The sequence below is a fragment of the Eriocheir sinensis genome, chromosome 12 (assembly GCF_024679095.1).
Source record: "Eriocheir sinensis breed Jianghai 21 chromosome 12, ASM2467909v1, whole genome shotgun sequence".
Classification (NCBI taxonomy): Eukaryota; Metazoa; Arthropoda; class Malacostraca; order Decapoda; family Varunidae; genus Eriocheir; species Eriocheir sinensis.
In genome coordinates, this window is record NC_066520.1 from 15223031 (window position 1) to 15244576 (window position 21546).

Genomic DNA, 21546 nt, shown 5'->3' on the forward strand with positions numbered 1-21546 from the left:
AACGCCGGGAAATAATCAGGGCGCGCGGAGGGAACACTGATTAAGCTTTAATTAGCATGTGAGGATGATACTTGAGCGGAGAAAGCGGCGGAATTAATGGACAGCGAGAGCGAGCAAGAACGCGAGCAAGAGCGAGAGCGAGAGCGAGAGTGAGTCACACTCGTCAACTTGCACGTGTCTCCTTGATTAAGAAACGCCGCCTGTACCTTATCACTTTATCAAGAGAATGTCCACCACTCCCTTGCACGTGTCTCGGGCCGCCTCGCATCGTTTGCCAGGTGTGAGTGACATCTGGCAGGCGTATGATACCAACAGGACGGGATGTTACATAGACAACTGCAGTTTCAACAAGGCCTTAACACTTAGGAGACAAAGAAAAATGGCTTCTTTTTATAATTTCGGACCTCATGTTCAAAGTAAAGGTAATTACAAAAAGAAAATTGTGTTGGCTACAAGAATCGACCATCCCGAAGAATTACCACCACCAGGAAAAATGAAACGAAAATTATTATTACATATTAGATTTCTGCTCCCATTGCAGTTTGGTGTTTTCTTGCCTCTACTCACTCACCTATTTTTACTCACCCTCGTAGCCCTTTTATGCAATATTCAACGAAGACTGGTTCAATTACATGCAAGGAATCTACGACAGATATTCGAATACCTTCTCCTCCATCTGTGCACCTCCCCCTTGCAACCTGACTTTAACTTTTTGTATCATCCAATCAGTGAGTGTCAGGCAGCCGGGGTGAAGTCAAGCGTTCCTGCCTCCCAAAGCGAATTGTAAAGTCATTCAGTTTGACATCCATTGACACCTCCAGAATGAGAACCTCCTGCGTGTCCTTCAACGATGACTTACTTTGCATAAAACAAAATCAATTCGCCGTCATAATCATCCTGTATCAACATTAATTAGTTTTCTCAAGATTTATTACTGCTATGAAGATTTCCCAACTTTGTTTTCCGTGCACACACATCCCTAAGCAAATTATCTCGCGTCGAAAATCTTATCCGAACATCCTTCTCCGCAAATGACATCGCTGCTCATCAAAACAACACTAACCCTGAAATTATTGTCGTGCATATAACATATTATTATTAATGACAATGATAAAAACTACAATAATGAAAATAGAAGTAATAATAACAATGATTTTAATAATAATAATAATAATAATAATAATAATAATAATAATAATAATAATAATAATAATAATAATAATAATAATAATAATAATAATAATAATAATAATAATAATAATAATAATAATAATAATAATAATAATAATAATAATAATAATAATAATAATAATAATAATAATCTACAAAAAGCATTACCCTCGCATATCTAACTCTATCTGGGAACTAAGAGCATACCACGACTTGTTGCTTTACATTACCACTGACACCATCTTTTGCATCGAGTGTCGGAAGCATCAAGAGGCTCAACTAAAGAAAAAAAAAGTTTTATTTTGTTAGTGTTTGGTTCAGAGGAGCAAAGGAGTGAAAGGCAACGTGGCGATGTTTCTGGTCACATGAACAGTTTCCCGAGGTCACCCTCCCTTTGCCTCGCTGCACAGCTTCCACACACAGGAAAAGTCTTGGGAAATTTGAACTCCTGCATGGTGGCCTGTGTGAAAAAAAAAAAAAAAAAAAATCAACTGTCACAATTTCGAATATACTGTTCCTTACTGTTTGAACTACAAGTGTCAAAAGGCTCGTTTACCTTAATTTAAAACGAACTAAATTGTCCCGGGTCACTGGACACTAAGGTAGATACATATTGAAAAATATATGATGCTTTAGACTGTGAAAGCAGTTTCCATGTGTTTCTAAATTTCATCACACAATCTGACAACAGGCTTTTCCTGGAGGTGGTTTATATAGTTTCACGCAGCTGCGGGATCACAATCAACGTGTGAACTTCACCGGGCAAACTATCCTTCCCGTCGCGCCTCTTGTCCGACACAGGAAACCTAAGTCTCAGCCCTTGAGAGACCATTTACAATATTTTCCAGCACACGAGTAAAGGAACGATCAAGGGAGCATGGATGTGTCTCCGTCCCGGGTGTTTTTTTTTCACTGCTGAAGCGACTTGCTGCTGCTCCCAATAGAGAGGGGCACAAAATCAGTCTACGGAAATAGGAAACTATCAGCTCAGGAAAGGAAGGACGTGAAGGTTGCAGTATTTCTAGTTATAAAAAGGTACAAATAAACAACAGACAATATAATGCTTAAGCTTTTATCATTTTACCCACCTTTAATCATGTTCCTTTCTTCGATAAGTAGGGTACAATGCTCCATCATTTTTTTCTTTCCTTCCTTCCGTCTGTGTACCTCATGTTCCTTTCATCCTCTCACTCCTCACTCCCTCTCCCTGCTCGAATATACTGTTGTGATTTCAACACTTTTTCCCCACAACGTTTATGCTCGTTCACCATGCATTTTGCGGTAAAAAATAAAAAAAGTATACAAAAATATTGAACCTTTTCCAACAACTGCAACAAATTTCTTGTGGATTTGCATCGAAACGAGCTAGTTTTTGTTCACCATTATTTTCATCCCAGCGCCGCATGGGCCGCAAGAATCCGTGATGCATATATTCGTTGATTGAATGAACAAAAAAAAAATATTCACAGGACCGAAAGTATCCTTGTCCACACACACACACACACACACACACACACACACACACACACACACACACACACACACACACACACACACACACACACACACACACACACACACACACACACACACACACACACACACACACACACACACACACGTCAGGCTGGCTCATGGTCTACATATGCCAACAGGTGCAACATTCGAGAGGAGGCTCGGGCCAGTCCAATCCCCGGGCCACCACAATATTCCGCCCCGGACCCTCATGCCAGAGACCAGCCACTCCGCGGAGCCTGAGGCAGCCGCGCGGCCAGCAAGTCAGCCACGGGAGAAGGAAACCAGAAGATTACTTGGCAAACAGGAAAGAAAATGCATCCATACCATAGATTCGATACGGATTTCTTTTTCGCTGTACATAATAATACACACACACACACACACACACACACACACACACACACTCACCCTAGTTTGAATAAGTATTACCCAAGACATTAGGGTTCAGGCTTGAGGTATGAAACAACTTGAAACTTATGTATAAAACTAAATACGCAATTGCAATCTGAGAGAGAGAGAGAGAGAGACTCATATTCAGAACCGGAGACAGACGGACAGACAGAGACTTACACAAAAGCAGAAGATGAGATATGAGCCGGGATAGGAAATATGTAGACCATCAAAAGGCGAAAAGTCATTATACTCTCTCTCTCTCTCTCTCTCTCTCTCTCTCTCTCTCTCTCTCTCTCTCTCTCTCTCTCTCTCTCTCTCTCTCTCTCTCTGCACCATTTCGTCTTTCATCTTTTTCGCCTCCATTGACACTCCCCTTTCCCCTCTCTAAATGCTGAGTCTTTCTTTTTACCTCCTGCTCTCCTCCCTTCCGTTCCTCGTCCTCCTACACACTTTTCCTACTTCATCGCATTGCACCAGCTCTCGCCATTCCTCCCCGCTTTTCCCTCCGACTTCCTCTCTAACTTTCTCATTCTCTGTTCTCTTCTCCTTTCTCTCATTTTTAGCTTTTTTTTCCAGAGAATCTTCCTGCTGGTTGTTCCTTTCTCAGATAACATTCTCTTTTTCTTTTCCAGGCAGTGTATTCTTTCCATGAAACTGACTCTGACTCTGACTCTCTCTCTCTCTCTCTCTCTCTCTCTCTCTCTCTCTCTCTCTCTCTCTCTCTCTCTCTCTCTCTCTCTCTCTCTCTCTCTCTCTCTCTCTCTCTCTCTCTCTCTCTCTCTCTCTCTCTCTCTCTCTCTCTTTTTTGTCTTATTCGCTCGCCCACCCACTCACTGATAAATTAGAACCAATACAAGGTACAAAGAGACGGGCTATGTCAAGAAATTAATTAAAGGTGACACTCGCCCTCATACGTCTGCTCGTGTGTCCTCTCGTCGGAGTTTTTCAACGTCTGTCTGTCGTGAGTAAACATTAACAGGCCGCCAAAGACGTGACTCGGACATAACCATGAAACTTGAGGGGAAAAAAGTGATATAATGAAGCGAAGTGCCAAGTTGGTAATATTGGACCAACTAGTGGAACAAAATATTAGAGAAAATCAGTTGTTGTAAAGTTATCTTTCACCTGAACAGTAAATAATTTTAAGTTCGTGATCTCACCCCATTGCTTCTTGTCAAATATTGTAATAATGGGGCAAAACTATGAGATAATAGCGTTTCTGTTCCTAGCACATGCGCCTTCTTTCGCAGCATTACCGGCTCAAGGGGATGAAAGAAAGCCTTAAAGAAAGAGTCTGATCGCACATCCCCCTTAAATCAGACGCCTTCCCCGCATCCTCGTCACAAGCGGGTTATCGGGACGGAAGGGATGCGACAAAGAGCCCCGCTTGATGCCCAATTTTGTTACTTCCCGAGTCTTTGATGAACCAGAATGTTACACTGCTCGAGGCATGAATTCCCATGCCAGTCACGATGCAACGTCACCACAATTAATTAAGGAAAAGCGGAACGTAGTCACGGTCAAGATGAGGATTCAGGGTCCTGCAGACTGACAATGCTTGCCATGGCCCGGGATAATGTGAGCCAAGCATTTCTGACGGGCGGGAGGGAGAGGAAACCGAGAACTTTGCTGCATGACAAAGTTTGTCCTGCAGCCACGCACTCCCCACGCACGGAAACCCTTTATTCCCTGACGTGCGGCTTGGTCATGTGTTGTATCGAAGTGACATCTGTTTCAGGCCTCGAGCGGCGATGTTCGGCGGAAAACAACGCCTTGGGGGGCGGCAGTGACCCCTCGCGGAGCACAAAACATAAGCGCTTTCCTGAAACCATTTCAACATTTTAATGAAGTCTACCATGGTGTTTGGTCAAAAAATAAGGTTTGCACCTTGTTCGCGAGTGAGAAATTATAAAACTTTCAGGATAGTTTTTGATGAAGCTGAGGCGTATTTATTCATGAAAAGTGTGCTGCGGGCCGTGCAAAATTATGCCTACTTGTTGCGGAAGAGTGAATTCAGAAACTTGGTTGGGAGTGTTTTTTTCTTTTCTTTTAGTTTATTCTTATCACTTTTCTTTTTTTCAAGTAAAATGCGTAATACTTGTGCAAGTATTGCAGAGGAATGTGTGGGCCAATTGCGCTTAGGGATATTTGATGATTATGTTAGTTGTTTAAGGTTAGAGGAATGTATGTCAGACTCACCAACGAGTTGTTCTTGTTCAGTTTGATGAGTAACGAATCCATATAAGACAAGCTGTGAGACGTAGCTATTGTTTTCAATTCTAGACTCCTTTTCTGCCTTGTCAATTAAAATAAAATCATAACTCAGGTGCTTATAACGACTACAGTGATGAGAGTTTTCGGATTCTCTTGGTCTATACGCACAACAATACAATTCGTCATATATACACACACAACCACTCATTGCCCCGCTCTCTACTGACGCAACACAACGAAAATGGCAGGTAGAAGCAGGACAGGAAGACCGATTTAAGCCCCTCTATAGCCAGTGTGACGTGGGCCCGGCCTGGTTAGGGTGAAGGGAGGCTCGAGGGGGAGGGATGTACCGTGAGACTCGGACCATCTGGCTGCAGCGGGGAGGGAGGATGGAAGGCAGCGAGACAGGGCGAAAAAGATACCAGGTGTGTATATTGTTTCTGGATTTTTATATGTTTATATTTAGAATGACGTAGGATTTCGATTTCCTTTTTTCCCATGATTTTTTACTGCTCTTTTGTGCCTGTATTTTTCTGTGTGTGTGTATGTGTGTGTGTGTGTGTGTGTGTGTGTGTGTGTGTGTGTGTGTGTGTGTGTGTGTGTGTGTTTATCTGTGTCTGTGTGTGTGTCTTTCTGTGTTTGTTTGTGTGTATGTCTGTATTTCTATGTATGTATGTATGGATGGATGGATGGATAGATGGATGGATGGATGGATGGATAGATGGATGGATGGATGGATGTCCTTGTATATATGTGTTCGTATATATATAATAAATCTTTCTCTCTCTCCCACCCAGCACCGCACGTTTCACGCTCCTCTGTGTACCACGCCGGCTGTCCTAATTACCACACAAAGATTTTACTTCCCTCGGAACTCAGTAATGGCGCTTTTTATCTGCGCGTCACGGCTCTTCAGGAAACAACAAAAAAGTGTGATACTGTAAGTAATCAGAGCAGGTAAAAAGAAGTTTATTTTTAGCATGCTGGACTTTCCTCCTTTCGGTAATTATGATTTATACTTTCCAGGCTCCTTCCCTACTCACTTACGTACGCTCGGTGCAAACAAACTCGGGAAATGAACATTAACATTATATTTTGCCGCCTACAAAGTATAAAGCACGCCCACACACACACAGACACAGACAGAGACAGAGACAGAGACAGACAGACAAACAGACAGACAGACAGAGACAGACAGACAGACAGAGACAGACAGACAGACAGACAGACAGACACACACACACACACACACACACACACACACACTACCCTCAAGCCTGGATCTCCTCCCTCAAGCTTATCTATTTCAAGCATACCCTCCCTTCCCTTTCCTTTTCCTCTCTTCCCTTCCATTTCCCTTTCCACTTCATTTCGTTTCCTTCGCCTTCCTTCACCTCCTATCCTCCTCTTCCCTCCCCAACCTTCTCCCTTCCCTTTACTTCCCTTCCTTTCCTTCCCCTTCCCTATTTCACTTGTATTGGAGGGTAAGATCAACGTCCTGTATGGCTCACATCTCTCAATCTTCTTGTGTGTGATACGACGTCAGTAGTTATACCAGTACATCCCTCCCACCCCCCTCGTTATCAAACAAAGAACACACCACCGCGCTCTCATCATCAAATATCACAACGCGTCATTCTTTGTCAAATTCATCTCTTCAAACGTCTACTCTTTGAAGCAACATTAACCGATTCTCCATTGTTTAGAGTCTTAGTAAGGACGACAAAATCTGTTTCAAATCTGTATATTTTCTTCTACACGGTGCTTGCCCACCCAGCCTTTTTTTTTTTCATTTACAACAAAAGACAGCTCAAGGGCACAAGAAAAGTAAACAATAATAAAAAAAAGCCCGCTACTCGCTGCAGGAGTTGGAATTTATCTATATTTAAAACACTGCACTACAAGGGTCGATTCAAGGTAAGTCATCATACGTCTGGCATCTGCAGACGATTTTATTACTCAATGTATTTTACACCAACATTTCTTCTAATATCCTCTCCAAAGCGTTCTTTATTTTTTTCTTGTTTTCTTTTAATTTGATTTTCTTCCGGTTGATATTTTTTTAGTTTTTATCATTTTCTAGATATATTTTCAAGTCTTGGCGCAACGTGTCTCCCTTTTAAAAACGTATTTCTCCAAGCACAACATGACTTAGCTGCCATTGGTATTATGAACAATACTACATGTTTATGGCTTTGTTATTGAAATATTATGCTTTAAAAATATCGCATAAAGTTTTTACTTGAATAATTTACATTTTTTGTTTGACATTTTTCACGCAACTTCCGCACAGCGTCATAAAACAAATTCTTGGTTTCATTTTACCTCCTCGTTTATAGCAAAGATACGTTCGTTTTTAAATCTCCTGTTTCTTTTCTTTAACTTTATTCATACATCGTAATAAAAGAATCTCCAAATAACATGTACTTGGTTTCATTTTATCTTCACGTTAAGAGCAAATGATACATTCTTTTATAAATCTCCCTATTTCTTTGCTTCCCTCACAATCTCCTCGACACAGTCTCGACTTACTAACAAACCTCATTAAATCCCGCTTGTTGAGATATGAAACGCTACTGCACGTCGTCAATAGGTTTAGCGAGTCTCCAGTATCACATCCTGAAAATAATACCCGACATCGTTAACACAGTATCTCCGTGTTCCTTTATGCGCCTTTCTTACTGATGTTCTTCTTTGGTTCTTAGTCACCTCTGTCTCTGTCTCTGTGTCTCTCTCTCTCTCTCTCTCTCTCTCTCTCTCTCTCTCTCTCTCTCTCTCTCTCTCTCTCTCTCTCTCTCTCTCTCTCTCTCTCTCTCTCTCTCTCTCTCTCTCTCTCTCTCTCTCTCTCTCTCTCTCTCTCTCTCTCTCTCTCATTCACCCACATTCTCCTGTTCGTGTGATCTCTCAGAGCCCTTTACGCAGCACAGGAAACCTTGATCCGATTTATTTCACATTAGCCTTTCAAAGTGACATTTTTACATTCACCTTTGTTCATATCTACCCCTACCCCCCACCCCCATATCTCTCTCTCTCTCTCTCTCTCTCTCTCTCTCTCTCTCTCTCTCTCTCTCTCTCTCTCTCTCTCTCTCTCTCTCTCTCTCTCTCTCTCTCTCTCTCTCTCTCTCTCTCTCTCTCTCTCTCTCTCTCTCTCTCTCTCTCTGTGTCAGTGTCAGTGTCAGTGCCAGTGTGTGTGTGTGTGTGTGTGTGTGTGTGTGTGCGCGCGCGTCAAACATACACACACATATACAAACTAACACAAAGAAAAGCACAAGCAAACACAAACCGATAGCTCTGTTGCAACATTAAAGAATTTTCTGAAGCCGTATGATACAGCCTCCAGGAATGAGCTGGCGCAAATTGAAATTGCTCATTCGCCGTACAACATTTTCAGTCTTTGTCAGGTTTTCTATGGTATTATATGATTCTCTCTGTTTCAAATATTTCCCTTTACTGCTTCTCTCTCTCTCTCTCTCTCTCTCTCTCTCTCTCTCTCTCTCTCTCTCTCTCTCTCTCTCTCTCTCTCTCTCTCTCTCTCTCTCTCTCTCTCTCTCTCTCTCTCTCTCTCTCTCTCTCTCTCTCTCTCTCTCTCTCTCTCTCTCTCTCTCTCTCTCTCTCTCTCTTACAGCAGAGCGATTTTTGCCAAGAAAGCTCTGTCCTTGTTTTTATGAGTCTATCCAACATATTTCAACCATTCAAGAATAAATGTTTCTTTGCTCACTAATTCAATACTTCACCATTATCACTTTTGACTTAAGAGATCCCGCAGGTTTTTCTTTCAAATTTTCCTGTAACCTCTTGTCTCTCGGTGCGTCATTTTTCCTGTTGTCGCTGCGGCCTTGCTCACTATCGTGTCCTCCTGGGGGGTCCCGCGGCTTGTCGACTTTATCCTCGTCCAGTATTGAAAGAATAATGCAAACTTACAAGGGCATCAAGCTGACTTTTTCTTCCCTTGCCCGCCGAACGAGGTCACGGCATTCGTATTTTTAGTCATTACACGGCACACCCTCCATTCTGCCTCTGTAAAGACCTCGTAAAAATGTCCTGCTAGATTTGTAATGCCAGCTTTGTTCGCTTCAAGTCAATAGCTTCTCATGAAGTACTATACTGTAGTCCTGATTAGGAATATGTATTCTTACGGGCTGCTACTGAAAGCGTTTGCCACATTCCCTCATCTTACCTAAAGGGTGCTCAGTGCTTCATCGCTGCTGTTTTCAATACAGTTTCGAATTTACATAAAAAACACACGCATAGTCAGCGGCAGCAAGTCATGTTTTTATTATCTATGGCATGAAAAGAAAAAAAAATACTGGAGAAATGCTTGTATGAGCACTTGCCAGATCTGTTAATTATAATTACGAGTGCATATTCGTGATCCAAATAAAGATAGCAATATTCACTGGATAATGCCGGTGGATGGATGTGTAGCACGATAAATATTAGAGAAGCTGCGTCCCTTCCCTCCCCAGCGGGCAGCGGGGAGAGTCTTGTCTGCAAAACAAGAGCAGCGGGCGTCGATCACTCAATCATTCCTTCTCTGCCGTGTCCACGCCAGTCGACCAGGACGACACGCTCGGGGGTTCGTAGTGAAAAACAAGTTCACAAGAAACTTTGGTGATCATTTCTTAGAAGTTAGAACTACTTTCCATCCGATTGCTGTTATCTCATCATGTCCTTATAAAGGTCAAAGTACTTTCAAGCTTAAATAACACGTCGTTAAGAGGAACTATAATAATAAGGAGTGAGTAAAAGATACGAGTGAACCTGCAACATGGAAACAAACCAAGGCAGATAATGGTCAGGAAGAACTTGGATATACAGAAGCCAGTTTAATATTCACAGACTCCCTTGTTATTAATTATCGTTATTGTAATAGTACAGACGAATAACAAATACAATGTTGATGAATACATAATCAAGTTTACAATTCTTAGCATAACACAACAGACGTCCCGCCATGATAGCGCGCGGCACCTCATTATTCTGCCTTAGTCCTGCAATAACACTAACGGATTCCTGATATTCATTATAGATACCGGTCTGACAAGCTTCATGTGTGTGTGTGTGTGTGTGTGTGTGTGTGTGTGTGTGTGTGTGTGTGTGTGTGTGTGTGTGTGTGTGTAATTGTGTTTTAAGGCATCAGTGACAGGGACTAGAGAACCTTAGGGAAGGAAGAGCGTTATGGACACAATAAGGGTGGGTGGTTTAGATTAATCACGCGACTATTGATGGGAGGAAGAATGAGAGTGAAATGTGTGAGGAATTCCATATTAAATAAGATTACCTGAAAATGGAGGTCGGAGGGTGGAGAGAGAGAGAGAGAGGCAGAGATACAGACAGACTCACACATACACGTGCTTAAACACACAGATACACACACACACACACACACACAAAAATATAAATATAAAAATATAAATAAATATATATATATAGAAATATATATATATATATATATATATATATACAGACAGGCAAACAGACAAAAAGGACAAACAGACACACAAACAAACAAGGAGTCAGACAAAAGAGAGTACACACACACACACACACACACACACACACACACACACACACACACACACACACACACACACACACACACACACACACACAAACACACACACACAAAGAAAGGAACAAATAAGCGGACCTTGGCACACAAACAAAAACAAAACAGGTAAACACTCAACCAGCCGGCCAATACGCCAGCCAGCCATCAATCCAAAAATACACCTGGCTGTCCAATCAACTAACCTCCTACCAGGCTTTCTATATAGAGACACATTCCGGCAGTCGTGTTGCTCAGAAATGGATATAACACAAAGATCTCAATAAAGTAAATGAAAACTGGCAAGAGAGATCCGTAGATTTCAGAGAGCAGTGTCCTAGGCATTCCACTCGCACATTCAGGCAGGCACACACACAGAGATAATTATAACAGACAGCTAAACAGAGTAAATAAATAAAATCGGGCAAAAGATATCCGTAGATTTAAAAGAGCAGTGTCCTTTGGTTTCTATTCATACATTCAGGCTGTCAGGTATACACACAAATAGATATAACACAAGCATCTCAGTGAAGTAAATGAAAACTGGCAAGCAAAATCCGTAGACTTAAACGAGCAACGCCCTTGAGAGCATTAAACTAGATATGTGGGGCGAGAGGCGTCGTATTCCGGAGTGTGATGAAAGCCACTGGAGACGAGGCAGCAGCAGAGGAACGAGGAGGAGGGAGGGAACGGAAAGGCTCACTTAGACCAAGGGCTTTAGGAGCGTCATCAGCGGCACAGTATTAATTACGAGGCACGGCAGGCAAGGCTGGCCGAGGCAACAAGACGAATGTGTGTGTGTGTGTGCAAGAGTGCCGGCAAGGAGGAGGAAGGAGGGTGTTGAGGACGATAGACTTGTTAGATAGATTCGGTGAGGCAGGCAAACAAATATGGACAAATGATTTTATACAGGAAGGTGAAAAGGTTTATGAAGAGGTCTAATAATTATGGATATTTGGCCTAATATGGTGTAAATGAAATAAAAATAAAGCAACATATATAAAGGTAAAATAAATAAAATAAAATACAATAAGGTAAATAAATAAAATAAGACAAGAGAGAGAGATGAACGACAGACAGTACACGACTATAGCAAAGTAACACGTCATTAGGGTTCTTGTTTTACGACTATACACTGATGCGGAAGGCTATCTAAATTCAGGGGACAGAGTGAACAATGTCCTTCCCTCACATTTCCATTTCCTGAGAGCGACACAAGACGTGGGGATGAACATTCCGCCTCCTTGCCGAGCCCTGACTGGCATCTTAACGACAACCACGAGGGGTTTCGAACTCAGGTGAAGTATGGCGTGAATAGGAGATCAAGTCTGCTTACAAGGATCACGAACCCCAATTAACAACATAAACTTTTTTCATAATGCATTGACCTTTGTTGACCTAAATTCCTATGACGCTAAATCAAGAGTTGTACATAATCTGAATAGTTAACCTGTTGAAATATTACTCTAGATTAATGAAGAGGAGAGAGTAGCCAGCAAACAAAAAAGCATCTAGTATGAGTATCACCTGTACAAGCTGATCGCCGCGTTGTCAGCCTTAAACAGAGTAATGGCTTCCCTGTGAACTCGTATTGATTGCCTTCACTGGGGAGTTAACTAAGTCAAAAAACAACAAGACGGGAGAGGGATTTACAAGACTGCTACGGCGTTCATTTCTCTGCACTATGTTAGGTGTGTGTGAGTTGGGATCTCCTCAAAACGGCATAGACGATAAGGGAACACACACCCACATTTCATTACGGGGCTACCTTCAGATCGCACGACTTCTTTTCCTGGAAGTTGAGGATTCGAACAAAAAGAAGTTAAAACAGACGAGAATCACTGATGTGTTAGTCTTATGTTTCAGCGGAATAGTGTTCTCGGAAGGGAGGAGGGGAGCTACTTTTATATTCGTTCCCATGATCCACTGCACTTGTATTACATCGGATGATAAAATAAAACCAGAGAGATATCAAATTCCTAGTATCTGATGTTGCTGGAAAAAGATTAGATTTGTGACAAAAAGTTTCTCAGTTTCCAACACAAAGAATAAACATTAAAAAAAACAAGAACTTCTGAGAATCAACTGTTCACCATTTGTTTTATAGTCAACGTATCCGTCTGACCTCGATATGAAGCCATAAATAACCGAAGGCCTCAAATGGAGGTTAGGGATCATATGATCATTTTATAAGACACAGCTGTTTCCTCCACGAATCTTAGGCTCTTCAGGCATTCGCTGTAGATCTGCATTGCTCTGTTATCTCAGTCTTATATTTTAAATGCTGCTAAGAAAACCGATAATCATTTTGGAGATATTGTATAATTTCAACACTTGCCTTTATTGGAATTTCTTTATTTTCTTGTGGTTTAATGGTGTTTATAAATACCGTTCCACACCATAGACTACGGTGAATCTAATGCTGGACTTATTCTGTTTGTTATGATAATTGAGAAACGTTTGTAGGTTACAGGGAGCAGCAGACTAAGAGGTCGGTAGTTCTGTTATTCACTTTAAATCGCAAAAAAGTTATCGTTTTCACAATTACTTATCAGTTTGCTGGAAATAAAGTAAAAAAGAGTAAGGGATTCGCTGGATTTGTATTTACATAGAGACAAAAGATTAAAGTTAACGACCTTTTCTACAAACACACAAACCAATTTTGCTATGAAACAGAAAGCAAACTCCATAAGTGGGTTACCTAACTTTTATTTTTTGTTTGGCGATATTGCCCACATTTCATTCTAACCAGGCTAATGTTGTTCTGGGCTCTTAATCGCGAAACAATATAATAAGGCAAAGACTAGGAAACCGATTATCGTTTGCAAATATTGGCTGTCCTTAGAGTGGCCTGCGTAAATCTTCAGCGGGATTTAATATAATGAATTTCTGCACATAACTGGATGCTTAATACGTTGAGTTCAAGACAATACCAAGACTATTTTGTGGACCATTAGAGGCTTGGGAGGGACACAAGATTTGCAAGGTGTATTTTAGAGTATGGGGCTAGCCAATTGTTCCTTACGATTATGCAAAGTCACAGCTAATCTATTCCCGACTCAGTTTTTGAATATCTAACACTAAATTTGAGAGTGTATAGGATGAGTGAGAAGCAAGAATAATTTAAGTGAAAAAAAGTAATTAAAATCTTTCAATAAAATGTTGTCAAGGAGGAAAGTGTTACCATGTTACGTTATAAAAGTTTGTATAGACGATTTAGATGGACCTAAATGTTTCTCTCTCTCTCTCTCTCTCTCTCTCTCTCTCTCTCTCTCTCTCTCTCTCTCTCTCTCTCTCTCTCTCTCTCTCTCTCTCTCTCTCTCTCTCTCTCTCTCTCTCTCTCTCTCTCTCTCTCTCTCTCCACTCCCCCACCCCCCCCGTGTGTGTGTGTGTGTGTGTGTGTGTGTGTGTGTATGTGTATGTGTACGTGTACGTGTGTGTGTGTGTGTGTGTGTGTGTGTGTGTTGTCACAGCATCATTGTTCCGTCATCTACAATGTAAATTCACTCCAATAATCAATAATCCACACACACTGGAAAGAGCTCGTGCACACGCACACACACACACACACACACACACACACACACTCACACGAACAACCAAACACAAGTAAACAAAAAAAAAAAAAATCACCAAAGAATATTCACTGAAACGCGAGACTCAACAATATTGAATCTCGAAGGTGAGCCTGACTTTGTATCTGTCAATATGTGTCTAACAATCCGAGTTTCGTCAGTGACCGTGTGTTTGTGTCTGCTTTTCTCACAACTCGCAAGGCACAGATACGAACTTGAGGCGGGGTGAGTCTTATATATCTCAAGCACGATCACTTTGTTTCGATCGAGCGTATGTGTCTGTACCTGAGTCGATATTGAAATCCGAATCAGGTCTTCCAACGGTTCTTCCATCGGTTCGCTTTATCGTGACGCGGACGTGTCTTAAAATGATTTGGGCAACCTTTACCTTTACCTTATCTGTTTGCCTTATCGGTATGCGGGTTTGCGTCTTAAGATCATTTGACCTTCCTTTATCTTTACAATTTCATCAGCTCGCCTTTATCATCATGCGGGTGTTTGTCCTAAGATAATTGGCCTTCCTTTATCTTTATCTTTAATCTGCTTGGCTTACTGTGAGGCGGGCGTGTGTCTTCAGATTATTTGGCCTACGCATTGACACACATCGAAGTATTGTTGTGTTTGTATCTACGTGAAAACTTGGATATTCTCTTCGGTCATTTCTTGTTTGTACGTGGACATGTACTGTCTGTCTCACTCATAGGTCATTATTGTCGAGATGAGTGTCTGTGACCATCTAAATTTCAGCTCTTCTTAAAGGGATTATTAAAGAACACTCCGAGCTAGGTGACTAAGACCATGCAACTCTCACGTCCCCACACACACGATTTATCTGCCGTGAGCCGGGACTGAACTCGCAACCTTTCGATAATGACCCGTACAACTCTTCTGTCTGTCTGTCATATCATGTGGTGGTTAATCTTTTTTTGTCTCATGCACACTGACCTTCACCTCCAAGTCAAGCATCTGCCTGTACATGTGTTTGTTGTATATAGTGGTCAGGTGTTTCGTCTGTCAGGCACACAGAATGGCCACTTTAAAGTCAAGTATCTGCTTGTAGAACTGTTCGTCAGATTTGGTGGTTAGGTGTTTTGTCTGTCATCCACACACACACTGACCACTCTAAAAGTTAAGTATCTGGCTGCTTGTCGATGATCACTCAGTCAGATGTATGCCCGGCTCTCACCTTCCCTTCTTACGATGCTCCACAGCCCAGACGAGCCATGAAGTACTCCTCCACCCCCACATCAAGGAGCGTCAGTGTTAAAATGCATCACGTCGCTCGGCAGTGATGCGCCCGGAGGAGGGAAATAAGATCTACCTCTTTTATTAACGTGACATTTCATCTTTATTTTTCTTTCTCTCTTTCTCCCCTTCTCCCTCCTTCTCCCGCTCCCTCTCCCTATCCCTATCCATCTTCCTCTTCCTCTCCATCTCCCTCTTCCTCTCCGTCTCCCTCTCCTTCCCTCTGATCTAAACCACCATGTCACATAACTCCTGAAATAGAGCAAGAAAAAATCCTCCTTTCTCTCTCCCTCCCTCTTTCTTTATTTCATAGGGATGGGTTATGGGTCGGAGGGGGGCGGGAAGGGTCGTAGTAAGGGTGATGGGCGTAGATGGGAAGGCGGGATGGAAGGAGACTAAATCCTTACTGATAACCCAAAGAGGTTCAATCCTATATCGTAAGGGGCCAGAAAGAGGAGATGAAAGAAGGGACAGAAAGTGGTTACGGATAGCAAAGGGGAAAGAAGGAGGGGTAAGGGGGAGGGGGAGAGAGAGAGAATGAGAGAGAAAGAAAGAGAAACAGAGACAAAGAAGCAGATAGACAAGCAAATAGTGATAAATGATTGGATGAAGAAAAGAACAAAAAAAAAGAAAAATAAACAAGACAAAGCGAGAGCGGACGAGAAAAAAAGGGAGAAAGGAAACCATAGTGAAACAAATTACAACCTAACAGAGACAAATGAAAGGAGGAGAAGGGAAGAGAAAAGGAGTTCCAGGAAGCAAAGACCGTGAAGAACAACAGCTTAGCGTCGGTACTTAATATAAGGACGCCGATGATAGCCAACTCTATAGAAGACACGTAGAAGAAAGTTACATGGGAAGGGCAGAGAAGACGAGGCGAGAGAGAGGAGTCTGTCGTAGGGCTTGGTAGGCATGGCAAGGTAATTAGGGAAGAGAGATGATGAAGGAGCTAACAAACACAATAGGGCAGTTTTCGAGGGCACGCAAAGACGACAAAGGAGACAGTAGATTGAGACGAACCTTAGCTATGACCGGGCAAAGGGTGAGGCAGGGAGGCAACGAGTAGACAGAAGGGAGAGCCAAAGGGAGAGTAAAGGACAATACAGTAGCGGACAGACGGAAGGGAGACAAAGGGAGGGTGATAGGCAGGTCAGGAACAAGGCAGGAAGGCGGAAGGAAGACGCAGGGGAGTGGTAGAGGCGAGGGGCAGGGTGTCAAGGCGTAGCAGGTTGGGGATGAGGAAAGGCAAGGCAAGGACGGTACAGGCACACTTCAAGGGAGTCTCAGCAGGGTTGGCAGGGGCGGGTGAAGGGAAGGGATAACCGAGATAGATGGAAGGGAAGACAGGTTAGCAGGAAGACGAATATCCAGCGGCAGAGTGAAAAGGAAGAGCGAGAAAGCAAGATGAGAGTCGACCATGTAAGTTTTCAACATTGATTCTCGTCTCGTCTCTCGTCTCTTTCTCTCGTCTCTCGTCTCTCGTCTCTCTCGTCTCTCTCTCTCTCTCGTCTCTCTCTCTCTCTCTCTCTCTCTCTCTCTCTCTCTCTCTCTCTCTCTCTCTCTCTCTCTCTCTCTCTCTCTCTCTCTCTCTCTCTCTCTCTAAGTCAAGTAGCCATTCGCAGGACGGGGTCGAGGCGGATATGGCTGGGAAGGGCGCTCGAGGCCAGTCTTGTTAGTGAAAGAGATTATATACTTCGAAGAGAGAGAGAGAAACACAAACAGACAGCGGTAGATACAGTGACAGGCGAATATAACGAACGAAAACGCTGGACAGAAATGAAAATCAAAGACAAAGAAAAAAAGGACAAAGGACAAGAATACGAGAGTAGGTGGCGATGTAGAAGCACGGACACACCGACAGACGGACACCAATGTAAACAGACAGAAAGACAGACAGGCAAGCACGCACGCACAGTGGAACCCTAGTCTTACAGATGGACAGACACACAAACAAACAGACAGACAGGCAGACAGACAGACAGAAAGTAAAGGAACAGTTTCAAACACCTCCAACTCCTTTGATATCGCCTAGGATTTCGTTGAAGGTTTTAGTTTTTCCCTTCCTCTATAGACCCTTCATATTTCTTTTTTACCTATACAGTCATGCCATCAAATTCACATTTCTGGGCGGGGAGCGACGGTTGCCGAACTCCACCAGACACACACGCGTTGTAAAGGGAGCAGACATTCCTAAGCCCAAGTGGTGACAAACTTTTTATTTTTGTTCTTATTATGTTATTACTGATTTTATTATTGTTATTATTGTTTTTATTAGTTTTATTAAGATGAATTTGTGCACTGATAATATTAGAAAATGCTCTTAGTAACGTTCTTATTCAATGACGGAGATGACAGAGCAGATTTCACTGTTATCTTTATTGTTATCATTAGTAACAGTATTAGCAGCATTAGGATGAGTTTCGGCACTTATAACACTGGGAAATACTCATAGTAACGCTTTTTATCTAATGTCAGATGGCAAAAAAGAGAGACTGACCAAGAACGAAGTTGCTAAAATGTTGCGTATATTGTCACTAAGGAACGGGTAGGCGATGGCTGAGTGGTAGCGTGATGGACGACGCGAGTTCGAATCCCCGCGCTACCACCTCGGATTTTTCAGTAACCGCCGAGTGTCTTAAAATTACCCACATGCTGTCCTGAAGACCACCCATCAACCCGGACTCTAGAGGAAACAGTACAAGTGAATCAAGAATGAGTTCCGGGAGGCAGCATGAGCCAAGAGAAGATGGCGCCACAATAAACATCTGCCTGCGCCAATACGGGCTGGGGCCGACTACCATCCAGGCCCCTCAAGCAAGCCTCCCGGCGCTATAGGCGTAGACGAGAAAAAAGAAAAAAAAACCACCGGGAAAATAAATCTTTACTGTAAAACGCTAACGAGTAGCAAGATTTTAAAGCACCGAGGCAAGCACAAAATTTCAGTCCGCGAGCGTCATCGTTACCGTCCTCATCATCATCGTCAACATCATTGTCAAGCCCATCATCGTCGAGGTAATCGTAATAATCATAAAAATCTTAATAATCGTAAATAATCATAATAATAGTAGTAAATAATCATAAATCGTAATAATCGTAATCGTAGTAATCGTAATAATCGAAATAATCGTAAATCATCGTAAAATAATCGTAATAATCGTAAATCGTAAATGATCGTAGTATATAATCTGAGTAATCGTAATAATCGTAAATAATCGTAAAAATCGTAGTAATCGTGAATCTTAAATAATCGTAATAATCGCAGTAATGATCGTAAAATTCACAGTAATTGTAATAATCGTTAAGTCGTAATAATTTAAGGCAAGTCGGTGCAGTCCGGGGAACGCACGTCCATCTTGCAGCTCGTGAATGATGACAAACTTCAAATCATCCCGGAGTGTGTTTATCGAGCCACTCAGACAGATTAATCACCCTCTCAAAACACTCATAAAAAACTTAATTTGTCGCTGCGTCCCGGGAAGAATTAATGGGTGAATATAAATAAGTAAGCAATTTAGTAAAGAACTCGTGCGATTCACTGCAACGAAGCATCCATAATTTTGTCAACGTTGCTCCAAATTTGCTTAATGCTTGTATATTTGTGTTAGACTTCAGCTTTACTTAAAATTCTCTGCCTGTCTGTCTGTCTGTCTGTCTGTGTGTCTGTGTGTCTGTCTGTCTGTCTGTCTGTCTGTCTGTCTGTCTTTCTTTTTCTTTTTTTTCTTTCTTTCTTTCTATTTTGCTTTCTTTTTCTCTTTCTCTTTTTTTCTCTCTCTCTTTTCTCTTTTCTCTTCTCTCTCTCTCTCTCTCTCTCTCTCTCTCTCTCTCTCTCTCTCTCTCTCTCTCTCTCTCTCTCTCTCTCTCTCTCTCTCTCTCTCTCGCTCGCTCGCTTGCTCGTCTCCTCGTAGCGTAGTGTGTATTGCAATAGGAATGTTAAACCAGTTAATTGAATCTCTCAGATAGCGTCTTCGTCACTCAGTAGCGCTTATTTTACCATTTTCAAAAGTATCATTATTGTACAACTAAAAGACGAGAAGCAATGTGTTCCTTAAAAGTTGTCAGTTTCGTTTTGTCAATTTTTCATTAACATCTGATTTTCTGCACGTTGATTAATTAATATGCATCTGTTCTCACACGATGTTGAATTAGATTGTAAATGTCGTGTGTAGGGTTGCAAAGCGTGGGAAAGTTTCCGGAAAACAGAAACTTTCCAAGGAAAGTTTACGGGAATTTTCAGGGCCCGGGAATTTTGGGAGTTTTCGGGAATTTTCAACTTTTTCACATATGTGTATTTACATTAATAAAGAAACCCATTCTGGTTAATCTAACTATAAAATGATCGCCAGAAATTTATTGTATAAATCAGCAAAGAATAACCTCACTCTGTTTTATATAAAGTCTCATTAGTTAGGTGCCATATGTGGATTTTCTGAGTCAAAACCTAATGAAACTGTTTGGGGTTTTGTTAGGATAAGTTAAGTTTAGGGTATCTTCAAACACACGATAGCCAGCACCTTGTAAGACTTCACTTTGTTGTGTAGAAAGTCTCATTTGTAAAGAAGCATATATGAATTTTCTAAGTAAAGATCTACAGTAACTGTTTGGGGTTTTGTTAAGTTAGGTTAAGTTTAGGGTATCTTCAAACACATGATTGCCAGCACCTTATGGTATAAATCAACGAAGAATTACCTCACTTTGTTGTATAGATAGTCTTATTTGTAAGGAAGCATTTATGAATTTTCTGAGTCACGACCTATAGTGACTGTTTGGGGTTTTCTAAAGTTAGGTTAGGTTAGGTTAAGTTTAGGGTATGTTCAAACACATGATTGCCAGCACCTTATGGTATAAATCAACAAAGAATGACATCACTTTGATGTATGGTAAGTCTTATTTGTAAGAAAACTTATATGAATTTTCTAAGTAAAGATCAGTATCTGTTTGGGGTTTTGTTAGGTTAGGTTAAGTTTAGGGTATCTTCAAACACATGATTGCCAGCACCTTATGGTATAAATCAACGAAGAATTACCTCACTTTGTTGTATAGATAGTCTTATTTGTAAGGAAGCATTTATGAATTTTCTGAGTCAAGACCTATAGTGACAGTTAGGAGCTTTGTTAAGTTAGGTTAGGTTAGGTTAAGTTTAGGGTATGTTCAAACACATGATTGCCAGCACCTTATGGTATAAATCAACAAAGAATGACATCACTTTGATGTATGATAAGTCTCATTTGTAAGAAAGCTTATATGAATTTTCTAAGTAAAGATCAGTATCTGTTTGGGGTTTTGTTAGGTTAGGTTAAGTTTAGGGTATCTTCAAACACATGATTGCCAGCACCTTATGGTATAAATCAACAAAGAATAACTTCACTTTGTTGTATAGTAAGTCTCATTAGTAAGTAAGCATATATGAATTTTCTGAGTCAAGACCTATAGTGACTGTTTGGGGTTTTGCTAGGTTAGGTTAAGTTTAGGGTATCTTCTAACACACGACTGCCAACACTTTATGTTATAAATCAACAAAGAATGACATCACTTTGTTGTATGGTAAGTCTCATTTGTAAGAAAGCTTATATGAATTTTCTAGGTCAAGACCTATAGTGACTCTTTGGGGTTTGGTTAGGTTAGGACGACATGTGCCTAGGCGTCACTTAAACAATCCTGCCCGCGGCACCACCGGGCTCAGGGTCATTCACTAACAGCCCCTAAAACTGAAGTCTAAAGAGGCAATAAATAAAAGCACAAAGGCGCCATAGGCAAACTTGCAAGTTTTTCTGAATTTTCAAAGTTACTTATAATTCCCGATAATTCTCGAAAATTCCCAAAATTCCCATGGTAAGTTTCCCAGTTCAAAATTCCAAGGAATTTTACAACCATAGTCGTGTCAAT

General features: G+C 41.5%; 1 long non-coding RNA gene across 1 annotated transcript in view; it reads right to left on the bottom strand.

Annotated features, from left to right (window-relative positions):
- Positions 1–1470: 1470 nt before the first annotated feature.
- The window catches only part of LOC126997741 (uncharacterized), a 63509-nt gene continuing 43433 nt past the window's right edge, over positions 1471–21546 (bottom strand). Inside the window, exon 3 of the long non-coding RNA XR_007752370.1 lies at positions 1471–1630. This is a non-coding gene — a long non-coding RNA (uncharacterized LOC126997741). The remainder of the gene's footprint in view (positions 1631–21546) is intronic.